This window comes from Eschrichtius robustus, chromosome X (assembly GCF_028021215.1).
Source record: "Eschrichtius robustus isolate mEscRob2 chromosome X, mEscRob2.pri, whole genome shotgun sequence".
NCBI classification, from domain to species: Eukaryota; Metazoa; Chordata; class Mammalia; order Artiodactyla; family Eschrichtiidae; genus Eschrichtius; species Eschrichtius robustus.
Window position 1 is genome coordinate 92,653,389 of NC_090845.1, and position 22,862 is coordinate 92,676,250.

Consider the following 22,862-nt stretch of genomic DNA (forward strand, 5'->3'; position numbering starts at 1 on the left):
TTTCTCCCACTCTGAGCGTTGTCTTTTCATCTTGTTTATGTTTTCCTTTGCTGTGCAAAAGCTTTTAAGTTTCATTAGGTCCCATTTGTTTATTTTTGTTTTGATTTCCATTTCTCTAGGAGGTGGGTCAAAAAGGATCTTGCTGTGATTTATGTCATAGAGTGTTCTGCCTATGTTTTCCTGTATGAGTTTGAGAGTGTCTGGCCTTACATTTAGGTCTTTAACCCATTTTGAGTTTCTTTTTGTGTATGGTGTTAGGGAGTGTTCTAATTTCATTCTTTTACATGTACCTGTCCAGTTTTCCCAGCACCACTTATTGCAGACGCTGTCTTTCCTGCATTGTATATTCTTGCCTACTTTGTCAAAGATAAGGTGACCATACTGTTTGGGTTTATCTCTGGGCTTTCTATCCTGTTCCATTGATCTATATTTCTGTTTTTGTGCCAGTACCATACTGTCTTGATTACTGTAGCTTTGTAGTATAGTCTGAAGTCAGGGAGCCTGATTCCTCCACCTCCGTTTTTGTTTCTCAAGATTGCTTTTGCTATTTGGGGTCTTTTGTGTTTCCATATAAATTGTGAAATTTTTTGTTCTAGTTCTGTGAAAAATGCCAGTGGTAGTTTGATAGGGATTGCACTGAATCTGTAGATTGCTTTGGGTAGTATAGTCATTTTCACAACGTTGATTCTTCCAATCCAAGAACATGGTATATCTCTCCGTCTATTTCTATCATCTTTGATTTCTTTCATCAGTGTCTTATAATTTTTCGCATACAGGTCTTTTGTCTCCTTAGGTAAGTTTATTCCTAGATATTTTATTCTTTTTGTTGCAATGGTAAATGGGAGTGTTTTCTTACTTTCACTTTCAGATTTTTCATCATTAGTGTATAGGAATGCAAAAGATTTCCGTGCATTAATTTTGTACCCTGCTACTTTACCAAATTCATTGATTAGCGCTAGTAGTTTTCTGGTAGCATCTTTAGGATTCTCTATGTATAGTATCATGTCATCTGCAAATAATGACAGCTTTACTTCTTCTTTTCTGATTAGGATTCCTGTTATTTCTTTCTCTTCTCTGATTGCTGTGGCTAAAACTTCCAAAACTATGTTGAATAATAGTGGTGAGAGTGGGCAACCTTGTCTTGTTCCTGATCTTAATGGAAATGGTTTCAGTTTTTCACGACTGAGAACGATGTTGGCTGTGGGTTTGTCACATATGGCCTTTATTATGTTGAGGAAAGTTCCCTCTATGCCTACTTTCTGGAGGGTTTTTATCATAAATGTGTGTTGAATTTTGTCAAAAGCTTTCTCTGCATCTATTGAGATGATCATATGGTTTTTCTCCTTCGAATTGTTAATATGGTGTATCACATTGATTGATTTGCGTATGTTGAAGAATCCTTGCATTCCTGGGATAAACCCCACTTGATCATGGTGTATGATCCTTTTAATGTGCTGTTGGATTCTGTTTGCTAGGATTTTGTTGAGGATTTTTGCATGTATGTTCATCAGTGATATTGGCCTGTAGTTTTCTTATTTGTGACATCTTTGTCTGGTTTTGGTATCAGGGTGATGGTGACCTCACAGAAAGAGTTTGGGAGTGTTCCCCCCTCTGTTATATTTTGGAAGACTTTGAGAAGGATAGGTGTTAGCTCTTCTCTAAATGTTTGATAGAATTCGCCTATGAAGCCATCTGGTCCTGGGCTTTTGTTTGTTGGAAGATTTTTAATCACAGTTTCCATTTCAGTGCTTGTGATTGGTCTGTTCATATTTTCTATTTCTTCCTGGTTCAGTCTCGGAAGGTTGTGCATTTCTAAGAATTTGTCCATTTCTTTCAGGTTGTCCATTTTATTGGCATATAGTTGCTTGTAGTAATCTCTCATGATCCTTTGCATTTCTGCAGTATCAGTTGTTACTTCTCCTTTTACATTTTGAATTCTATTGATTTGAGTGTTCTCCCATTTTTTTCTTGATGAGCCTGGCTAATGGTTTATCATTTTGCTTATCTTCTCAAAGAACCAGCTTGTAGTTGTATTGATCTTTGCTATCATTTCCTTCATTTCTTTTTCATTTATTTCTGCTCTGATCTTTATGATTTCTTTCCTTCTACTAACTTTGGGTTTTTTTGTTCTTCTTTCTCTAGTTCCCTTAGGTGTAAGGTTAGTTTGTTTATTAGAGATTTTTCTTGTTTCTTAAGGTAGGATTGTATTGCTATAAACTTCCCTCTTAGAACTGCTTTTGCTGCATCCCATAGGTTTTGGGTCGTCGTGTTTTCATTGCCATTTGTTTCTCGGTAGTTTTTGATTTCCTCTTTGATTTCTTCAGTGATCTGTTGGTTATTTAGTAGTGTATTGTTTAGCCTCCATGTGTTTGTACTTTTTACAGATTTTGACTGTGTAACTGATATCTAGTTTCATAACTTTGTGGTTGGAAAAGATACTTGATATGATTTCAATTTTCTTTAATTTACCAGGGCTTGATTTGTGACCCAAGATATGATCTATCCTGGAGAATGTTCCATGAGCACTTGAGAAGAAACTGTATTCTGTTGTTTTTGTATGGAATGTCCTATAAATATCAATTAAGTCCATCTTGTTTAATGTAGCATTTAAAGCTTGTGTTTCCTTCTTTATATTCATTTTGGATGATCTGTCCATTGGTGAAAGTGTGGTGTTAAAGTCCCCTACTATGATTGTGTTACTGTCGATTTCCCCTTTTATGGCTGTTAGTATTTGCCTTATATACTGAGGTGCTCCTATTTTGGTTGCATAAATATTTACAATTGTTATATCTTCTTCTTGGATTGATCCCTTGATCATTATGTAGTGTCCTTCTTTGTGTCTTGTAATGGTCTTTGCTTTAAAGTCTATTTTGTCTGATATGAGAATTGCTACTCCAGCTTTCTTTTGATTTCTATTTGCATGGAATATCTTTTTCCATCCCCTCACTTTCAGTCTGTATGTGTCCCTAGGTCTGAAGTGGGTCTCTTCTAGACAGCATATATATGGGTCTTGTTCTTTCATCCATTCAGCCAGTCTATGTCTTTTGTTTGGAGCATTTAATCCATTTACATTTAAGGTAGTTATTGATATGTATGTTTCTATTACCATTTTGTTCATTGTTTTTGGTTTGCTATTGTAGGTCTTTTCCTTCTCTTGTGTTTCCTGCCTAGAGAAGTTCCTTTAGCATTTGTTGTAAAGCTGGTTTGGTGGTGCTGAATTCTCTTAGCTTTTGCTTGTCTGAAAAAAGTTTTAATTTCTCCATCAAATCTGAATGAGATCCTTGCTGGGTAGAGTAATCTTGGTTGTAGGTTTTTCTCTTTTGTCACTTTAAATAAGTCCTGCCACTCCCTTATAGCTTGCAGAGTGTCTGCTGAAAGATCAGCTGTTAACCTTATTGGGATTCCCTTGTATGTTATTTGTTGTTTTTCCCTTGCTGCTTTTAATATTTTTTCTTTGTATTTAATTTTTGGTAGTTTGATTAATATGTGTGTTGGCATGTTTCTCCTTGGATTTATCATGTATGGGACCCTCTGTGCTTCCTGGACTTGATTAAGTATTTACTTTCCCATATTAGGGAAGTTTTCAACTACAGTGCCTTCAAATATTTTCTCAGTCCCTTTCTTTTTCTCTTCTTCTTCTGGGACCCCTATAATTCGAATGTTGGTGACTTTAATGTTGTCCCAGAGGTCTCTGAGAGTGTCTTCAGTTCTTTTCATTCTTTTTTCTTTACTCTGCTCTGCGGTAGTTATTTCCACTATTTTTTCTTCCAAGTCACTTATCCGTTCTTCTGCCTCAGTTATTCTGCTATTGATCCCTTCTAGAGAATTTTTAATTTCATTTATTGTGTTGTTCATCATTGTTTGTTTGCTCTTTAGTTCTTTTAGGTCCTTGTTAAACGTTTCTTGTATTTTCTCCATTCTATTTCCAAGATTTTGGATTATCTTTACTATCATTATTCTGAATTCTTTTTCAGGTAGACTGCCTATTTCCTCTTCATTTGGTAGGTCTGGTGGGTTTTTACCTTGCTCCTTCATCTGCTCTGTGTTTCTCTGTCTTCTTATTTTGCTTAATTTACTGTGTTTGGGCTCTCCTTTTCGCAGACTTCAGGTTCGTAGTTCCCCTTGTTTTTGGTTTCTGCCCCCAGTGGCTAAGGTTGGCTCAGTGGGTTGTGTAGGCTTCCTGGTGGAGGGGACTAGTGCCTGTGTTCTGGTGGATGAGGCTGGATCTTGTCTTTCTAGTGGGCAGGTCCATGTCTGGTGGTGTGTTTTTGGGTGTCTGTCGCCTTATTATTCTTTTAGGCAGCCTCTCTGCTAATGGGTGGGGTTGTGTTCCTGTCTTGCTAGTTGTTTGGCATAGGGTGTCCAGCACTGTATCTTGCTGGTCATTGACTGGAGGAGGGTCTTGGCATTGAGATGGAGATCTCTGGGAGATTTTCGCCATTTGATATTACCTGGAGCTGGGAGGTCTCTGGTGGACCAATGTCCTGAACTTGGCTCTCCCACCTCAGAGGCACTGCCCTCACGCCTGGCCAGAGCACCAAGAGCCTATCATCCACTCGGCTCAGAATAAAAGGGAGAAAGAAAGAAAGAAAGAAAGAAAAAGATAAAATAAAATAAAATAAAGTTATTTAAAATAAAAAATAATTATTAAATAAAAATTTAAAAGTAATGAAAAAGAAAGAAGGAAGAGAGCAACCAAACCAAAAAACAAATCCACCAGCGATAACAAGCACTAAATCTATACTAAAAAAAAAGAAAAGAAAAAAAAAAAAACAACGGACAGACAGAACCCTAGGACAAATGGTAAAAGCAAAGCTATACAGACAAAATCACACACAGAAGCATACCCATACACTTTCACAAAAAGAGAAAAAGGGGGGAAAATATATATCGTTGCTCCCAAAGTCCACCTCCTCAAATTGGGATGATTTGTTGCCTATTCAGTTATTCCACAGATGCAGGGCACATCAAGTTGATTGTGGAGATTTAATCCACTGCTCCTGAGGCTGCTGGGAGAGATTACCCTTTCTCTTCCTTTTTCGCACAGCTCCTGGGATTCAGCTTTGGATTTGGCCCCGCCTCTGCTTGTAGGTCTCCTGAGGGCGTCTGTTCTTCGCTCACACAGGACGAGATTAAAGGAGCAGCTGATTCAGGGGCTCTGGCTCACTCAGGCCGGGGGGAGGGAGGCATACAGAATGCGGGGCGACCCTGCGGTGGCAGAGGCCGTTGTGACATTGCACCAGCCTGAGGCGCACCATGCGTTCTCCCGGAGAAGTTGTCCCTGGGTCACGGGACCCTGGCAGTGGCAGGCTGCACATGCTCCTGGGAGGGGAGGTGTGGATAGTGACCTGTGCTTGCACACAGGCTTCTTGGTGGCTGCAGTAGCAGCCTTAGCGTCTCATGCCCGTCTCTGGGGTCCGCGCTGATAGCCGCCACTTGCACCCGTCTCTGGAGCTCATTTAGGCGGCGCTCTTAATCCTCTCACCTCGCGCACCACAAAACAAAGAGGCAAGAAAAAGTCTCTTGCCTCTTCAGCAGGTCCAGACCTTTTCCCGACTCCCTCTCCACTAGCTGTGGCGCACTAGCCCCCTTCAGGCTGTGTTCACGCCGCCAACCCCAGTCCTCTCCCTGGGATCCGACCGAAGCCCGAGCCTCAGCTCCCAGCCCCCGCCCATCCTGGCAGGTGAGCAGACAAGCCTCTCGGGCTGGTGAGTGCTGGTCAGCACTGATCCTCTGTGTGGGAATCTTTCCGCTTTGCCCTCCGCATCCCTGTTGCTGCGCTCTCCTCCGTGGCTCCAAAGCTTCCCCTGTCTGACACCCACAGTCTCCTCCCCGAAGGGGCTTCCTAGTGTGTGGAAACTTTTCCTCCTTCACAGCTCCCTCCCACTGGTGCAGATCCCATCCCTATTCTTTTGTCTCTGTTTTTTTCTTTTTTCTTTTGCCCTACCCAGGTACGTGGGGAGTTTCTTGCCTTTTGGGAAGTCTGAGGTCTTCTGCTAGTGTTCAGTAGGTGTTCTGTAGGAGTTGTTCCACATGTAGATGTATTTCTGATGTATTTGTGGGGAGGAAGGTGATCTCCACGTCTTACTCTTTCGCCATTTTGAAGCTCCTTCCAATAGTTTAGATTTTGAAGGCCATACAGTGTTTGTCTGAATTACTCAACTCTACTGTTGTAGCATGAAAATAGCCATAGGTAATATATAAAAGAATAAGCCTGACTTTGTTCTAGTAACGTTTTATTTACAGAAACTGCCAGTGGGTTGGGCTGGAGTTGGCCTACAGGCCATAATTTCCTGACCTCTGGTCTAAGTACTCCAGTTAAAAGGCAGATTGTCAGATTTCATTGATAAAAAACACTTAAGAAACTAGGAGTAGAAAGGAAATTCCTCAACTTGATAAAGGACATCTGTGAAAGCCCCACAGCCAGCATCATACTTAATGGTAAAAGACTGGAAGCTTTCCACCTAAGATCAGGAAAAAGACAAGGGTGTCCATTCTCATTACTTCTACTTAACATTGTCTTTGAGGTTCTAACCAGGACAAATAGGCCAGAAAATGAAATAAAATGTGTCCAGATTGGAAAGGAAGAAGTAAAATTATTGCCATTCACAGATGACATGATCTTGAATATAGAAAATCCTAAGGAATCCATTAAAAAACTAGTAGAACTAATAAACAAGTTCAGCAAGATTGAAGAATATAAAATCAATATATAAAAAACATTTGTATTTCTATACATTAGCAACAAATAATCCAAAAAGGAAATTACAACAGCATCAAAAACAATAAATACTTAGAAATAAATTTAACAAAAGTTCAAGACATATACCTAGAAAACAACAAAACATCATTAAAATAAATTAAAGATCTAAATAAATGGAATGACACCCCATGTTCATGGATTAGGAGATAATGTTAAGATGGCAATACTCCCCAAATTGATCTATAGAACCAACACAGTCCCTATCAAAATCATAGCTGCCTATTTTTAAAAACAGAAATTGACAAGCTGACACTAAAATTGATATGGGAATGCAAGGGACGCAGAATAGTTAAAACACTCCTGAAAAAGGAAGACAGAGTTGGAGACTCCCACTTTCTAATTTCAAAACTCACTATAAAACCACAGTAATCAAGACACTGTGGCATTGACAAAAATAACAGTGGCATCAACAGGCAGAGTTAGGCATGAGTTTGAAGTCCGAGGTCATGGATTTAAAATTGAACTAGTTGACTCAGTTGTGAGATTTTTTCTCCAGCAAACTTTTCCTGCTTGAAGGCAGGCACAGAGAAGGTGAACGATAGGTTTCAGCTAGCATTTTGATGATGGGAGAGAGGGACAAGTGCAATAAATGCATATGCAAGAGAGTGGTTGTAATTTTTGACCATGGAATCTAAAGGAAACAAGTGAAGCCAGGTGATAGGTAGGAAAGGTTTATTTTTTATTCTAATTTTCAGGTAGATGGGTGTTTTTTCCATAAAATTAAAATATAACATATAAACGAAAAAGTGCAAAAATTATTTTGTGTACAGACTGATGAATTTTCACAAAGTAAACATACTCTGTAACTAGCCCCCAGATCAAAAACCAGAATGTGGCCAGGCGTAACTCTGCCTGATGATGCCACTATGTTTCTCTGGGAGGCTTCACTTTGCCTCTTCACATGGACACTATTTCAAACCTTTTTCTCTCTCATCAAGCCTCCCATATCTCCTCCTTTACTTTCACTCCCATTTGTTGGCCTTGACTTGTATTTTATTGAGAAAATAGAAACCATTACAGAAAACTCGCACTTCTTTCCACCATCAAGTCTACAATCCTATCTGTACTTTCACCCATATTTTCCTCTTACTTTCTCTTACAACTGAGTAAGCATCCATCCTCCTACCAAAGGCCAATGTCTCACATACGCTTTGAAGGTTATCCCTCTTACCTCTAAAGAAACTTGCTCTTTGACTGAGTTATTCCCTCTCTCTTTTGTATCAATTTCTCTGTTTGTATTCAATCATTTCTATCAGCATAAAATATCTTCTACTAGTCCCATTCTTTTAAAGAAAAAAAGTTTTGAATCTAGGTCATCCTTCAGCCACTGTTATGCTTCTCTGATTCCCTTTACAACAAAACTTCCCAACCCAGTTGTCTGTAGTTGATGTCTCCACATCCTCACCTCTTCATTTCTCCTCAGCCCACAATTTTCCTGCTTCCATCTCCATCATAGTTCTTGAGATACTGTTCTTCCCAAGGTCAATAATTACCTCAGTATTGCCAAGTTCAACAGTCACTGCTTTGTTTTCATTTTACTTGACTCCTCAACAGCACTCTTTTCTTCTTGAAATATTCTCCTCATGGTTTCTGTATTAGTCAGCTCAAGCTGCCATAACAAATACCATAGACTGGGTGGCTTAAACAACAGAAATTTATTTCTCACAGTTCTGGAGGCTAGGATGTTCAAGATCAAGGTCCAATATGGTTTGATTTTTGGTGAGGACTCTCTTCCTGGCTTGCTGATGGCTACCTTCTCACTGTGTCTTCATATGGCAATATATATGTACATATGGAGAGAGACAGAGAGAGAGAGAGAGAGGGAACGATCTCTGGTATCTCTTCCTCTTCTTATAAGGACACCAATCCTATTAGATTAGGGCCCTACCCTTTTGACCTCATTTAACCTTAACTACTTACTCAAGACCCTGTCTCCAAATACAATCACGTTAGGGGTTAGTGTTTCAACATATGAATTTTGGAGGAACACAATTCAGTCCATAGTAGCTTCTGTAACACTAGTCTTTCCTGTTTTTTGTTCCTCCCTCAGCTTATTGCTCTGGTTCCTTTGTTGGCTTCTCATCCTATAACTGACTCTAAATGTTGGCATCCTTCCATACTCTTTATGGACCCTCTTCTCTTGCTACATTCTCTCCCTAGCAATGTTCATCAGTTCTCATGGATTCAAATACCATCCAGTGTTGATGATTTTCAAATTTGTATTTCCAGATTTTCATATCCAGCTGTCCACTTGAAATTTCCACTTTGATATCTCGTAGTAATATCAAACAACATGTTGAAAAGTGAAACTATTGCTTTTTTTTCTACCAAACTTGCTTCCCATCCATAATCTTCCCCATTCCAGTTAATAGCATCAGCATCCATCCACAATTTTTCTAGCCAGAAACTTATGAATTCCTTGATTCCTTGCTCTGAAACCTTGATTTGCTTTCCTCTTGTCTTACTCTTCCCTGAAACAGATACACCAGCCAATCATGCCAATTGTAGTGCCAACATATATCTGGAATCCACCTCTGACTTCTACTGACACTATCTTAGTCAAGCCACACATGAGTCACTACAACAGAATCCCAACTGGTCTCTCTGGTTCCATTCTTGCCTAATCTAATTCATTCTCCACTCAGCAAAGTGATTTTTTAAAATGTTAAATAAATCATGCTACTTTATTACATAGATCTATTCAATAACTTTCTATTACACTTTGGATAAAATTCAGAGTCAGGTATCATGACCTGTTAAGGCCCTGCATGATTGGACCTCTTTATATTTTGACACCCTCATCTTCTGCCATTCTCCATATCATGTACTCTTCTTCAGGCACACTGGTCTTTTTCTCACTTTCTTAAACAAGGCAGTCCCTTTCCTGTTTCAAGGTCATTATGTATGCTGTTTTTTCCATTTATAGTGCTTCTTACTGACTTTTCTCAAGGCAAACTCCCTAGATCTCAGCATGAGGGTCTCTTCCTCAGGAGATCTTTTCTCACCTTTTTTTTTTTTCACTTTTATAAACAGCATTTATTGTACAGAGTACTCTGAAGGAAGAAAAATATGTACAGCCATTTGTTTTCATTAATACATTTCTATTCTGTCCTGCAATACTGAAAAGGTGGAATGTGGCACAAAAATAACCCCTAGGAGTTACAAATTAGAAAACAACACTTTAAAAAAAGATTTTTACTTTTCTGGTAGAAATATAAAAACTGTGGTTTATAGGGAAGAAATTAAACAAAATAAAGTCCAATCAATTGTTGAGGTGGCTTTAACACTTAAAGTTTTGTCCCTTAAACCAACTTGTCAATAGCAGTAAGTGTTTTAAATCTAAATATAAATAAATGGGCAGCTCTGCCCGAATAGCAGCCCAGTTCGAGCAACTTACAGTAACGCTTCCGTGTTCTCTGTGCAGAAATAATACCCCTTCCTGGCATCCTTATGGGGTACACATGCAGGAGAGCTTCACCTCATGCTGCAACATACAACTGAACATCCATCCTCTCATCACATGGGGCCGTCCACAACACCACTAAATGTACCAAAACTGATTTGTTAAAAAAAAAAAAAACAGCAGAAACTAACACACTACTGTAAAGCAATTATACTCCAATAAAGATGCTAAAAAAAATTTTAAAAACAAGTGGATGGGGGAGGCAGGAATAGATGACAGCCATTACGTTGTCTTCCTGAAACCCTTTAGAATAGGGTAGATGTTCTCAAAGGCTTCATAAATTTCTGCTCTGACTTTAGCACCTGTTAATATAACTTTTCCAGAAACAAAAATAAGGAGAACAATTCTCGGTTTGATCATTCTGTGGATTAAACCAGGAAATAACTCTGGCTCATAACTACTGAACTGTTGGTGGGTAAGCACAAAGCCTTTTAACCTTATAGGGAACTTCACATCACAGCTCCCCACCATGTTCTGAATCTTGAAGTCCAAGAACTTAGCTGGAACACCCAACTTCTGTACAACCCTGGCATATTTTCTTGCTGCTAGTCTGGACTGTTCTTCACTCTTGGCTCCTGTGCGCACTATCTTCCCAGAACTGAATATCAGTGCAGTGGTCCGGGGCTCTCTTATTCTCATAATTACAGCAGCAAACCACTTGGAATTATATTCAGCATTCCCTGCATGAAGTGCAATGGTCTTTAGGTCAAGTTTACAACCAAGATTCACTGTGGATACAATATTTTGCAGCTGCGGCACAATCCCAGAGCTCTCTGAGGCTGGCGTGGCAGGGGTAATGGGGGTCATGGGGGAGGGATACAGGGGAGTGGTGCCCGGCAAGGGTGCGGTCGTAAGAGTCTGTGAGTGGAAAAGCTGTGGTGTCTGGCCCGAGGCCCCCTGCGTTGCCTGCTGGGACGTCGACTGCTGAACTGCTGCCACTGCTGCCTGCTGCTGCTGCTGCTGCTGTTGCTGCTGCTGTCTTTGCTGCTCTTCCAATATAGACAGACTGTTGGTGTTCTGAATAGGCTGTGGAGTCAGTCCTGTGCCATAAAGCATCATTAGACTAAAGATAGGGATTCCAGGAGTCATGGCACCCTGGGCATAAGGTGGGGGGTTGTTGTTCTGATCCATGAGGTTCATTTTCTTCTTGGCAAATCAAAAACCTTTGGACTGTAAATCGCCTCAGCATTCAGTCTTTTCCTAGAGCATCCCCAGCACACTCTTCCTAGCGACTTCCTTAACTCTCTGGGTTATCTTCATGCACACCAAGAAACAGTGATACTTATCCTCAGGAAAGAGAGTTGTTTGTAGAATCTCCTCATTTTTTGGTCAAATTTGATATTTTTTTTTGATATAATCACTGGAGTCACTGCAGAGATAACTCTCACCTTCCTATCAGGAATAATTTCCTCCATCTTTGCCTCCTGTAACTCTATCTCAGCTCCTTGATTGTTTCTTTTGTTAACATTTACAATTTACAATACTTCTATTCATGTATTTTGCTTTGTTTAATGTCAGTATCCCCCACTAGACCGCAAGCTCCATTTTTGTTTGTCTTGCTCACTGCTGATTTCTCAGGTCCTAGCCTGGAATAAAATGAACTCTCCATAGATAATAGTTGTTGAACCAAAAAATTTAAAATAACAAGCATGAGGGCTTCCTTTCATAGATTTTGGCAGTCTAGCCTAATGGACACAGGAACCTCTGATATCAAATTCAGCCTTCCGAGCAATGAGTAGTCCTTCCCAGACCCACTTCACCTCTAAGGAGATTCAACATGGCTCTGTTTAGCCAAGGTCCTTTAAGGTCTGTGGAAGAAGGTTCTGAGCCTGGGGTCTATGAATAGGATTGGTGGTTTATGAAACCTCTGAAATTGTATATAGTAATTTGTGAATATGTTAATCTGTCTATTTTTATAGGGAAAAATTCTACAACTTTGATCAGATTCTTAAAGGAGTTCATGACCCAGAAAAGGTTAAGAATCACTCACCGAAGGGTCTTTTCCTGGGATAACTGCCAGCCAGAAGTCCTGAACTGCTCTAATTAAAATGTAATTGGAGAATGGAGCTAAATCCACTATTTCCTTTGAGCTTTTCCTGGAGCTATGATCAGACCTGCTTGAGCCTTCCCTGAATTTGGGGTACATTTTTGACATTATATAATGTGCCTTAAATCTTATCTAGTCATGCTCTGCCCCCTGTGACCCACATTGACCTGGTTGCTGTTTCCTGCCTAATCTTAGATTCTGACCAGACCTGTGCCAGTGTCACAACCATGCTGATATAACCAGCACATCCTTTTGTCTGACTCAGTTCTGTCAGGGATCTTCACTGGTCCCAGACTGATGGATCAGAATTATCATGTCATTGACAAAGACAATAAAGTAGGAGTGGAGGGAAAACTGATTCAAGAACTCAAGATCAGAAAGCAAATCTGATCATATGAGTCACATTGGGGCTTGTCTGATCATATGAGTCACTTTGGGGCCTTGTGAAATGCAGATAAAACAGATTCTATCCACCCTGACCTACTAAATCACAATCTTGAGGGGAGTGGTGGCCTGGAGATCTGTATCTTAACAAACTCCCACTGTGAGGTGAGTATTATGATCAGGTAATTTGGGGAAACTTTATGTCTAAATTGCAATTCATCAGTTCATCTTGACACTTGACTCTCACAATCACAATTTATGACATTTTAATGATTGGAAATGTTCATATTTCACAAAATTAATTAGGTAGAGAATTTTGAACAGTGTATGAAGGCAAAGTTGTAGATTTAGTCTTAATTATTCAGTTTACTCTAATTTATGTTCAAGCTGAAATATTACATCTTCTCAGTCTGTGTCAAATTGTTCTGTAGCTGATTTTCATCAGGGTTCTTTTTAGTATGACATTGGTTTCCCCCAAACCTGAGGACCCTTAGGTTGTGGTTTACCCAGTTTATGCTCAGGAACTTCTTCATGAAAAATTTAAACATTCCTTTATTCAGCTTGTCTTTCATCACTATTAAGTCATCTTTGTATAAAGATCACTTTTATAAAAATTGAGCCTCATAACTCGTACATTCCAAATGAGGAAATGGACACTCACAGAAGCTATTTGATTCACCCAAGATCCCAGAGCTGTTTAGTAGCAGGGTCAAAGCATAAAGCTGTTCAACTATTCTGTGTTGATTGAGCACTTACTTTATCCAGGTCAATGAACTCACTGATGGGGATACAAAGATACAAAAGACTTGGTCCCTGCCCTCAAGGAAGCCCAGGTCTTCAGATTCCAAAATGAGTCAGGTATCCTGAAGATGCTCTGCCACTGCTAATATCACTTGAACTTCATTAGAGAAAATTGCTTTTAATTTTGACTTCTGTATTTATCAAAACAATTTTTGGGACTGTGGCAGGAGAAAGAGAGGTTATGCACTATTATCCTAGACACATGTTTTTTTTTGGTCTGTACAGCACTTACATTTTCTTAAATTATCAATTAAAATTGGGAGAGTTCACATTTAATATCTAGATTTCTGGATTCTCTTTTAAAAAACCCAAAAATCTGGCCTTACTGGACCAATGTTCCCTTGTGGCAATAATTCTCTGGAGGTGAGGGACTGCTGCTAATTTTTATGGGCTGGTGCTAGCAGTTCACATAGTTCCTAACCAGTACGTTGCACACACTCCTATTGCCTACCCAACCCCTGGAGCATTTAAGTTTGCTAACCCTGTCCACTAACTTCTGGGGCTACCAATTGTTGTCTGAACTGTTCCTGACAGCAGATGGCAGAAATAAGCTGTGTAATTTCCATTTCCCCTACAAGTAGGAAAGATGTACTGTAGCAACAATCGACTTCAGAAGCTTTTCTTTTTTCCTCTAAAAACAAAACAAAATAAAACAAACAAACAAAAAACAACCTATGGTCACTAGATTTTAGCTGAGCCATATTTTGACAAAGTAAGTGGTGAGAAAGGAATTTGGTGCCAATTGTAGCAACAATTGACTTCAGAGGCTTTTCTTTTTTCTTCTTAAAAAAAAACCCTTAAGGTCATAAATGTAAGACCAGATACTATAAAACTCTTAGAGGAAAACATAGGCAGAACACTCCTTGACATAAAATGCAGCAACATCTTTTTTGATCTGTCTCCTAGAGTAATGGAAATAAAAACAAAAATAAAAAATAGGACCTAATGAAACTCAAAAGCTTTTGCACAGCAAAGGAAACCATAAACAAAATGAAAAGGCAACCCACAGAATGGGAGAAAACATTTGCAAACGATGCGACCGACAAGGGAATAATCTCCAAGATTTACAAACAGCTCATGCAGCTCAATATCAAAAAACAAACAACCCAATCAAAAAATGGGCAGAAGACCTAAAAAGACATTTCTCTAAAGAAGAGATACAGACGGCCAACAGGCACATGAAAAGATGCTCAACATCGTTAATTATTAGAGAAATGCAAATCAAAACTACAATGAGGTATCACCTCACGCCAGTCAGAATGGCCATAATCAAAAAGTCTACAAACAGTAAATGCTAGAGAGGGTGTGGAGAAAAGGGAACCCTCTTACACTGTTGATGGGAATGTAAATTGGTATAGCCACTATGGAGAACAGTATGGAGCTTCCTTAAGAAACTAAAAACAGAGCTACCCTATAATCCAGCAATCCCACTCCTGGGCATAAATCCTGAGGAAAACATGGTTCAAAAGGATACGTACATCCCAGTGTTCATTGCAGTGCTGTTTACAATAGCCAAGACATGGAAGCAACCTAAATGTCCATCAACAGATGAATGGATAAAGATGATGTGGTATGTGTATATATATATATATATATACATATATATATACATATACATATATATATATATATATATATATATATATATATATATATATATATATACCTACATACATATACACACACACACAATGGAATATTATTCAGCCTTTAAAAAGAATGAAATAGTGCCATTTCCAGCAACATGGATGGGCCTGGAGATTATCATACTAAGTGAAACAAGTTAGACAGAGAAAGACAAGTATCATATGATATTGCTTATATGCAGAATCTAAAAAAAATGATACAGATGAACTTATTTGCAAAACAGAAACAGACTCACAGACTTAGAGAATGAACTTATGGTTATTGGGGGCGCGGAGGGTGGGGAGAGGGATAGATTGGGAGTTTGGGGTTGACATGTACACACTGCTGTATTTAAAATAGATAACCAACAAGGACCAGCTGTATAGTACAGGGAACTCTGCTCAATACCATGTAACAAACTAAATGGGAAAAGAATTTGAAAAAGAATAGATACATGTATATGTATAACTGAATCACTTTGCTGTACACCTAAAACTAACACAACATTATTAATCAATTATACTCCAGTATGAAATTAAAATTTTTAAAAATGAAATAAAAATTAAAATTTAAAAAAGAAAAAGGGGAAAAAACCCCTAAGGTCATTATAGTTTAGTTGAGCCATATTTTGACAAAGTAAGTGGTGAGAGAGGGATTTAGTATCAGTAGTGAGAAGTAGCCCATTGTGTGCAGCAAGAATTTAGAAGGCATGAATGGAATAGCTAGTTACCAGCAAAATAATCCTGAAACTGAGATGTAGGGCAAGCTGGCTTGCAGCCACTTGTTGGGAACCTCTTCCCCACACTATATACAAAAATGAGCTCAAAATAAGTCATAGACCTAAATGTAAGAGCTAAAACTTTAAAACTATTAAAAGAAAATACAAGAGTAAATCTTTTCTGACTTTGGATTAGGCAATGGTTTCTTAGACATGACATCCAAAGTGCAAGTAGCAAAAGAAAAAGTAGTTAAATGGGACTTCATCAAACATCAAAATTTAAAACTTTTGTGCTTCAAATTATATCATCAAGAAAATGGAAAGACAACATGCAAAATGGGGGAAATTTTTTGCAAATCATATGTCTCATAAGGAACTTGTATATAAAGGACTCTTACAACTGAACAATAAAAAACAAATGACCTAATTAAAAAAAAAAGTCAAAGGATATAAATAGACGTTTCTGTAAGGAAGATATACAAATAGAAAATAAGCATATAAAAAGACATTCAACCTCATTAGTCATCAGGGAAATGCAAATCAAAACCACAATGAGATACCATCTTACTCTGCACAGTATGGCTAAAAAATAAACAGACAGTAACAAGTGCTGACAGGGATGTGGAGAAATTAGAACCCTCAAGCATTGCTGATGGGATTGTAAATGGTTCAGCTACTTTGGAAAACAGTTTGGGTATTCCTCAAAATATGACCTAGCAATGCCATTCCTAGATATATAGTCAAGAGAAAATAAAACATATGTCCACACAAAAACTTGTACACAAATATTCATAGCAGTGTTATCAACAATAGCCAAAATGTGGGACAACCCAAATGCCCATTAATTGGTGAGTGGATACACAAAATGTAGAATAGCCATACATGGAATAGTATTCAGTTACAAAAAGGAATGAAGTACCAAACATGTTACTATATGGATAAACCTTGAAAAATTATGCTAAATAAAAGAAGACAGACACAAAATGATTCTATTTATTTGAAATGTCCAGAATAGGTAAATATGTAGAAACAGAAAGTAAGTTAATGGTTGCCAGGGCCTACAAGGAAGGGAGATCAGGAGTGACTGCTCAAGTGTAAAGGGTTTCTTTCTGGGGTGATGAAAATATTTTGAAATTAGATAGTAGTGGTGGTTTAATAACTCAAGGGATATACTGTAAACAACAGAATTATATACTTTCAAAGGTTGAATTTTATAGTATATGAATTATGTCTCAATAAATTGTTATTGTTTAAGAGGGCACATTAGCTATTAATCTCCTGCAGTGCTTTAGGATCAACTGTAAGAAAATCACTTTTTTAATATTTAAGGAATATGGTTTAGTGTGAGCAATTTATGGGTGATGGAATGTGGGTTAAAGCAGCTATGGCTGTGGCCCAGACCACCTTCCCTGTCTTCTGGAGGGCAGTAAGCTAGGGGAGAGGACAACTGGCAGGAAGGAAAAATGGGAAAGTTGGAGAGAAGGAGTCCAAATTGAGAAGCCTACCCTGGGGTTGAAACTACCTTGCTCTCAATGGATGAAAAAGATGAGGTCATAGAGCTTCCATCTGTCTTTGTGAGACATCAGAGATCATCCTGATAATAGTGTCTTTCCAACAAAAATAGAGCATGAAAAAAGTACATTTCTCAGCAAGGCCAAAGATAGGCAGATCTTGTTGTTAGGGATTGCCTGACCAGAATTTTCTCATTTCACCCTAAATCTACTGAGTTCCACTGAGTTCACACAAGCACACACACACACATGCACACATGCACACACACAGAGAGAGAGAGAGAGAGAGAGAGAGAGAGACAGACAGAACCCAACATTTTATGATGACCAAATTAATTATTTTGCTGGAGAAAATGATGGCATGGCTCTCAGCAGACTCCAGCAAATCTAAGCCTAAAGCATCAAGATTCTTAGTCACCCAGACTGCAAACCCTGTTGTTAAGCTGGCCCTCTTCCCTCTCCTGGGCTCTCATCCATATCTACCTAGTCATCATGGTCTATTGATTTATGTTTCTCACCTAATGTACCTCACATCTGTCCCTCTGTTTTCAATCCTCTTACCACTCTGTCAGACCAGATGCTCATCAACTCATGCCGGAAAAACAACTGAACTAACTAATGGGGAGAAAATAAAAGTGTCTGTTTAAGAGCTAACTAACTACAGATTTCCTCTTAGGGGAAGAGATTTGTGTTTGTTTTAGCAAATGCTCTGATGGATCATTTTGATTGCTCAAAGATTACCCTTGGGGCATGGTTGGAATAAACCTGGAGCTAAACATCTCTGCTTGAGAAAGTAGCAGTAATGCCAGAGTTTGGGTATTTGTGATCTGAGGAAAACTAGGGAAAAGATTGAAAGATGGAGAAGGAGAATTGAGCAGCACTGAGAAAACTCAAGCCCTATTAGAATGGCTAAGGAACTTTCAATGTGAGAGATATTTAATATTTAATTTTAAGTTGTTTGCTGCTGTACTGTAAATACTTGGTCCTTCAGTAAAATCTGTGAGCTCACAGCTATTGGTAGTATATGGGAAAGTGAAGAAATCAAGGAGTGAGCAGGGAGGCAACACAGTACAGAAAAGGAACCATATATCCAAGAGGCATGGGAAGAGAATGAGAACATAGTAGAAGCAGAAACTCACAGACATTGGTGACCAGAATTAACATAAGCATCAAACCTTCCCCAGAATCTCCTAAATCGTAAAGGGCACAATTACCCCAGCAAGCCAGGAGGCTTAGGGCCTTGCAGGGCCTGAGTCTTTATCACACTACCCCGGACTGTTGGTTACTTACTGCTCTTCCAGTTTCACTCTTCATCCCTCCTCACTTTCCCCATGCTTTGTGTCCAAGGAGGAAATCGACCTATATTGACATCATTAATGGGCTTCCTTATATAATGGCTTTCTGTTGGGTTCCACCATTGAGAAGCCCTGGTAGGAGATCTGAGGAGAGTGAGGTCAGGGTATTTATTCACTCAACTCATTCCCTGTAGGGTCACAGTGGGATGGCTAAGCACAGTACCTGATAGATGACCCTCTCAACATCCCTCTCTCTCATCAACTAACTTCTCACACTTCTCCCTCTCTTTCCTCCTCCACTCCTCCAGTTCTAGGAGGGGTAATAACCCTGCTGTTATTTGTCCCTGGGTACTTTACCATTCCTTGTGATTTCCCTACACCCTACTCACAACTTTGTTAAGACTCCCTCCCTTTTTTTTGCTGGCACCCTGACTAATACACTCATTAGGCCTTTACATCCATTATCTTAGTTAATTCTCACCACTACTCTATGAAGTAGATATTACTATTAACCTTGTTTTACAGGTGTGAAAATATGAGGCAAGGAGAGGTTAAGTAACTTCTCTGAGGACGTTCTGACTCTGGGGCTTCAGCTTCTATACATGTTATTTTTTTTTCCCACTCCAATAATATCCCTGCATCCAGGCTCTAAGCCATCTGATACACTATGGCCAGACTATTCCTCCTAAAACATTCATGTAAGGCCCTCTAAGATCTGGCTCCTATCTACCTTTTATCTCCCCTATACTTTCCCTCTGTACAAGCCTTCCAATCAAGTTAAACTGGACTCTTCAGTTTTCCCCAAACATATGATATTAGTCCTACTTTATCATTCTACTCATAAGGCACCCCAAGCCTACTCTCCTCACCCCATTCTATCTCCTTCTATGGTAGTATCACTCTTCCCTTTCCTTTAGGCCCAGCTGAAATCCTCCCTTCTCTATAGAGTCTGGCTAATCCCAGTCTTGCCACTTTCTAGTTAGGTGACCTTCAGTGAGTCATGCTAACTTCTTTGAGTCAGTGCCCTTAACTGTGAAATTCATATCAGTTGCTGGTCTACTGATCTCAAAATACTTACTAATACTAACTGATCTCAAAGTGGCTCAGCAATGAGGTCACCCAACCTAGGAGCCCTTTTCTTCAATAACTTAATCAAGATTTTCACAAGTGATGTCTTTTTTTTTTTTTTTTAGCAAGGCAATGCTTTTTTTTTAAATTTATTTTTTATTTATTTATTTTTGGCTGTGTTGGGTCTTCGTTTCTGTGCAAGGGCTTTCTCTAGTTGCGGTGAGTGGGGACCACTCTTCATCGCGGTGCACGGGCCTCTCACTGTCGCAGCCTCTCTTGTTGTGGAGCACAGGCTCAGTAGTTGTGGCACACGGGCCCAGTTGCCCTGCGGCATGTGGGATCCTCCCAGACCAGGGCTCGAACCCGTGTCCCCTGCATTGGCAGGCAGATTCTCAACCACTGCGCCACCAGGGAAGCCCACAAGTGATGTCTTATGGTGAATATTTGCCAATCTTTTTATGGTTGCATAGCATCTGAACCCCCTTCATGTATGGGGGAGTTGTCTATTGTGTGTATCTTGGCGGAAGAAAGTGCCCTGCCTCTCACTACAGAGCTCAAGAGGGGCCAAACATTCTTACTTCCTGCTCTCAACAGCTAGGATACAGACATATGACCTAGGCTCAGCCACATGACCTAGGTGTTTAGCTCCTTCCCAGGACTTTTTTTTTAACTTTCTATTTTATATTGGAGAATAGTTGATTAACAATGTTGTGTTAGTTTCAGTTGTACAACAAAGTGATTCAGTTATATATATACATGTATTTATTCTTTTTTAAATTCTTTCCCCAATTAGGTTGTTACATAATATTGAACAGAGTTCCCTGTGCTATACAGTAGGTCCTTGTTGGTTATCCATTTTAAATACAGCAGTGACTTTTAATATGGAGGAAGTGGATACAGAGGCACTTGGAAATTTTTCACTAGCCATAGTTTCACCACTCTTCTTAGGCTATAGCATGGTTTAGTGGTTCTCAAACTTTAGTGTACATCAGAAACTCAGTGTGATGTATGTGTGCATGTAGGGGGGCGGTGTTCTTGTTAAAGTGCAGTCTCCTGGGTCCTACATAGCTCTGCTTCATCAGTATCCTTCCGAGAGGGGGTCCAGGATTCTTCATTTTCATAAACTCCTTAGAGTTTGTTGATTCTAATACACACTAAAGTTTGAAAATCACAGCTCTATAAGGTCTGTAGGTAATACGTTTTCCTTGCCTTACACATTCTTCCCTTCTTCATCTGTGGATTTCCGAGATCCCTCGATTTGCTTCTACAGAAGAGAGGATTTATTTTCTCTTTAGACTTTGACTTTACTTTTTCCTTGAAAATAATCTTTTTATCAACCACCCCCACACACATACATTAAATACCACACACACACACACACACAACACACACACACTGTTTGGACACCTTGAAAGACGAACAGGATTTATATATCATCAATTATTCCTTTTACCGTATTTCTAATTCCTCTAAGATAACCTCTATACATCTTTTCCAACTTTCTAATCTTCTCAGGAATTAATTTAGGTTCTTGCCACAGCATGATAAGAAGTGATGACATCTTTCACTTCATTTTGTATGACTTCTATTTTTTCTTTCACTTAAGTCCTATCAATTTTATGGCATCTTTCATTTTTTTTTTTGGTTAAGTATAAACTGGACAGATGGTATGAATTTATCTCAATCAGTTCTTCTAATCCTTTATCTTACTAATGTTAACTATTTGGCTTCATAACTCATTTTGATTACTTCTCTTTCCCAACACATTTGAAAATTCCTCCCTAACTCTTGGCATTTTTTATATATTGGAGGAATATATTACTTTCCCTGCCATAGATCTTTTCAAGGGCATATATATTCATAAATTGGATCTCTTATCTTTTCGAATACATACATAGCTATGTTATATCTTATGTCTTTTTTGACATTACAGTCTTGGGTAAGTTAAGAATTAACTTACTCAAGATTTGTCTTTCTGTACACTTAAAGTTTTTCTAAGAGGGTAGATCTTACATTGTGTTTTTACCACACACACATGCCCACACAGATAATAATAAAGGAGTGCGAGGAATCTTTGGGTTGTGATGGATATGTCTATGGCTTTGATAGTGTTGATGGTTTCATGGGTGAATAGTTATCTCCAAACTCACAGAGTTGTATACACTAAGTATGTGCAGTGTTAACATGTCAATTATACACCAGTAAAGGGTTAAAAAAGAGAATATCCTTAGAAGATTGTTTTTAAAATGCTGATTCTCAGCACTCCTCTGCCTCCGGAGATCTTTGTTCAGTAGGTTTGAGATCAGGACTAGAAATTTATGTTTTAAACAAGGACCCCAAGTGACTCTCATGATCAGGCAAGTTTAGGAGACTCTGCTAAAAGAATGGAAGATGCTGAAGGGTTTGGTTTAGAGTAAGCTTTTTTTTTAATTGAAGTATAACACACAGAAAAGTGCACAAATTGATCCATGCATTTTTCACAAAGTGAACACACTGGTACAAGTAGCACCAAAATCAAGAAACAGAACATTAGCAGGACCATAGAAGCTCTCCAGTGTGCCTTCTCCCAATTACTACTTCATCTAACGGGAACCATAAACCTCATTTCTAACAGCATTGATTATTTTTGTCTGTTTTTGAACTTTATGTAAATGAAATGAAACACCGTGTACTCCTTTTTACCTGGATTCTTTCACTCAACATTATTTTTGTGAGATTCATTTGTGTTGCTGTCTGAATGAAAATTGGTCTTTTTTAGTTGCCACTCTGTTATGTGAACATACCACAATTTTTTATCCATCTTACTGTTGAATTGTTTTCAATTTGGGGCTATCATGAGCAGTGTGGCTATAAACTTTCTTGTGCATGTCTTTTTGTGCACATATACACTCATTTCTTAGGTATACACTCAGGAGTAGAATTTCTGGATCACTGGACACATATATTCTTAGCTTTAGTAGATACTGCTAAACAGTTTTCCAAAGTGATTGTTCCAATTTATACTCCCACCTGCAGTGTTTGAGAGTGCCAGTTTTTCCACATCCTTGCCAACACAGGGTGTTGTCGGTCTTTTTGATTTTAGGCATTTTGTTGGGTGTGTAATGATATTTAATTGGATTTAATTGGATTTAATTTGTATTTCCCTCATGACTAACGAAGTAGCTGCTGTAGGATTTTGAGGCCTGA

At 38.9% G+C, this 22,862-nt stretch overlaps 1 pseudogene; it reads right to left on the minus strand.

Annotated features, from left to right (window-relative positions):
- Positions 1-10,426: 10,426 nt before the first annotated feature.
- LOC137756870 (TATA-box-binding protein pseudogene) lies at positions 10,427-11,357 on the minus strand (annotated as a pseudogene).
- Positions 11,358-22,862: the final 11,505 nt, after the last annotated feature.